Source organism: Ambystoma mexicanum, chromosome 4q (genome assembly GCF_040938575.1).
Source record: "Ambystoma mexicanum isolate Mex_15411 chromosome 4q, UKY_AmexF1_1, whole genome shotgun sequence".
NCBI classification, from domain to species: domain Eukaryota; kingdom Metazoa; phylum Chordata; class Amphibia; order Caudata; family Ambystomatidae; genus Ambystoma; species Ambystoma mexicanum.
This window is the reverse complement of record NC_090928.1, coordinates 530097928-530101494: the sequence shown is the minus strand read 5'-3', so window position 1 is coordinate 530101494 and position 3567 is coordinate 530097928. Positions and strand designations below refer to the sequence as shown.

At 39.6% G+C, this 3567-nt stretch overlaps 1 non-coding gene across 1 annotated transcript; it reads left to right on the top strand.

Moving 5' to 3' along the window:
* The first annotated feature begins 3252 nt into the window (after positions 1-3252).
* On the top strand, positions 3253-3325 carry TRNAK-CUU (transfer RNA lysine (anticodon CUU)). Its single transcript has one exon. It is a non-coding gene; the product is annotated as a tRNA-Lys (tRNA).
* The last annotated feature ends 242 nt before the right edge of the window (positions 3326-3567 follow it).

Below are 3567 nucleotides of genomic sequence, written 5' to 3'. Positions count from 1 at the left end.
TAGGGAAGAAAACTATAGGCATCCAAAGGAGCCCGGCTAGCTCAGTCGGTAGAGCATGAGACTCTTAATCTCAGGGTCGTGGGTTTGAGCCCCACGTTGGGCGAAAACAACTAAAATTGTAGTGCTTTTTGACCAAAAAAATACATCCTATCTGTGGAAAACGGCAGTGCAGGGATAGGGAAGAAAACTATGGGCATCCAAAGGAGCCCGGCTTGCTCAGTCGGTAGCGCATGAGACTCTTAATCTCAGGGTCGTGGGTTCAAGCCCCACGTTGGGCGAAAACAACTAAAATTGTAGTGCTTTTTGACCAAAAAAATACATCCTATCTGTGGAAAACGGCAGTGCAGGGATAGGGAAGAAAACTATGGGCATCCAAAGGAGCCCAGCTTGCTCAGTCGGTAGCGCATGAGACTCTTAATCTCAGGGTCGTGGGTTTGAGCCCCAAGTTGGGTGAAAACAACTAAAATTTTAGTGCTTTTTGACCAAAAAAATAGAAATTGAAAGTCTCTTTACAATATTTGCAATATTTTGATTGTTAACATGCAATATATGAATGCATGTCTGGATGATGTGTAAAGGGGCAATACCACACCTTAATGTATTCACTGTAAAAGAAAAAGTATGTATCATCTTACTATAAAATAAAGTGGAGAAAACACAAATAAGACTTTTTTCCACACAGGTTTAATCGGCTATTTCCTGATATTCTTCAATGCGTTCTGATATTGACTGGTAATTGTGTTTGATACTTTCTTAGACTATTTCTGCCTCTGGCTGATGTGTATTTTCTTTCCAAACTCCACCAGAGCCTATGATTACACAGCATCCTATCTGTGGAAAACGGCAGTGCAGGGATAGGGAAGAAAACTATAGGCATCCAAAGGAGCCCGGCTAGCTCAGTCGGTAGAGAATGAGACTCTTAATCTCAGGGTCGTGGGTTCGAGTCCCACGTTGGGCGAAAACAACTAAAATTTTAGTGCTTTTTGACCAAAAAAATAGAAATTGAAAGTCTCTTTACAATATTTGCAATATTTTGATTGTTAACATGCAATATATGAATGCATGTCTGGATGATGTGTAATGGGGCAATACCACACCTTAATGTATTCACTGTAAAAGAAAAAGTATGTATCATCTTACTATAAAATAAAGTGGAGAAAACACAAAGACTTTTTTCCACACAGGTTTAATCGGCTATTTCCTGATATTCTTCAATGCGTTCTGATATTGACTGGTAATTGTGTTTGATACTTTCTTAGACTATTTCTGCCTCTGGCTGATGTGTATTTTCTTTCCAAACTCCACCAGAGCCTATGATTACACAGCATCCTATCTGTGGAAAGCGGCTGTGCAGGGATAGGGAAGAAAACTATAGGCATCCAAAGGAGCCCGGCTAGCTCAGTCGGTAGAGCATGAGACTCTTAATCTCAGGGTCGTGGGTTCAAGCCCCACGTTGGGCGAAAACAACTAAAATTGTAGTGCTTTTTGACCAAAAAAATACATCCTATCTGTGGAAAACGGCAGTGCAGGGATAGGGAAGAAAACTATGGGCATCCAAAGGAGCCCGGCTTGCTCAGTCGGTAGCGCATGAGACTCTTAATCTCAGGGTCGTGGGTTCCAGCCCCACGTTGGGCGAAAACAACTAAAATTTTAGTGCTTTTTGACCAAAAAAATAGAAATTGAAAGTCTCTTTACAATATTTGCAATATTTTGATTGTTAACATGCAATATATGAATGCATGTCTGGATGATGTGTAAAGGGGCATTACCACACCTTAATGTATTCACTGTAAAAGAAAAAGTATGTATCATCTTACTATAAAATAAAGTGGAGAAAACACAAATAAGACTTTTTTCCACACAGGTTTAATCGGCTATTTCCTGATATTCTTCAATGCGTTCTGATATTGACTGGTAATTGTGTTTGATACTTTCTTAGACTATTTCTGCCTCTGGCTGATGTGTATTTTCTTTCCAAACTCCACCAGAGCCTATGATTACACAGCATCCTATCTGTGGAAAACGGCAGTGCAGGGATAGGGAAGAAAACTATAGGCATCCAAAGGAGCCCGGCTAGCTCAGTCGGTAGAGAATGCGACTCTTAATCTCAGGGTCGTGGGTTCGAGTCCCACGTTGGGCGAAAACAACTAAAATTTTAGTGCTTTTTGACCAAAAAAATAGAAATTGAAAGTCTCTTTACAATATTTGCAATATTTTGATTGTTAACATGCAATATATGAATGCATGTCTGGATGATGTGTAATGGGGCAATACCACACCTTAATGTATTCACTGTAAAAGAAAAAGTATGTATCATCTTACTATAAAATAAAGTGGAGAAAACACAAATAAGACTTTTTTCCACACAGGTTTAATCGGCTATTTCCTGATATTCTTCAATGCGTTCTGATATTGACTGGTAATTGTGTTTGATACTTTCTTAGACTATTTCTGCCTCTGGCTGATGTGTATTTTCTTTCCAAACTCCACCAGAGCCTATGATTACACAGCATCCTATCTGTGGAAAGCGGCTGTGCAGGGATAGGGAAGAAAACTATAGGCATCCAAAGGAGCCCGGCTAGCTCAGTCGGTAGAGCATGAGACTCTTAATCTCAGGGTCGTGGGTTCGAGCCCCACGTTGGGCGAAAACAACTAAAATTGTAGTGCTTTTTGACCAAAAAAATACATCCTATCTGTGGAAAACGGCAGTGCAGGGATAGGGAAGAAAACTATGGGCATCCAAAGGAGCCCGGCTTGCTCAGTCGGTAGCGCATGAGACTCTTAATCTCAGGGTCGTGGGTTCAAGACCCACGTTGGGCGAAAACAACTAAAATCTTAGTGCTTTTTGACCAAAAAAATAGAAATTGAAAGTCTCTTTACAACATTTGCAATATTTTGATTGTTAACATGCAATATATGAATGCATGTCTGGATGATGTGTAAAGGGGCAATAGGACACCTTAATGTATTCACTGTAAAAGAAAAAGTATGTATCATCTTACTATAAAATAAAGTGGAGAAAACACAAATAAGACTTTTTTCCACACAGGTTTAATCGGCTATTTCCTGATATTCTTCAATGCGTTCTGATATTGACTGGTAATTGTGTTTGATACTTTCTTAGACTATTTCTGCCTCTGGCTGATGTGTATTTTCTTTCCAAACTCCACCAGAGCCTATGATTACACAGCATCCTATCTGTGGAAAACGGCAGTGCAGGGATAGGGAAGAAAACTATAGGCATCCTAAGGAGCCCGGCTAGCTCAGTTGGTAGAGCATGAGACTCTTAATCTCAGGGTCGTGGGTTCGAGCCCCACGTTGGGCGAAAACAACTAAAATTTTAGTGCTTTTTGACCAAAAAAATAGAAATTGAAAGTCTCTTTACAATATTTGCAATATTTTGATTGTTAACATGCAATATATGAATGCATGTCTGGATGATGTGTAATGGGGCAATACCACACCTTAATGTATTCACTGTAAAAGAAAAAGTATGTATCATCTTACTATAAAATAAAGTGGAGAAAACACAAATAAGACTTTTTTCCACACAGGTTTAATCGGCTA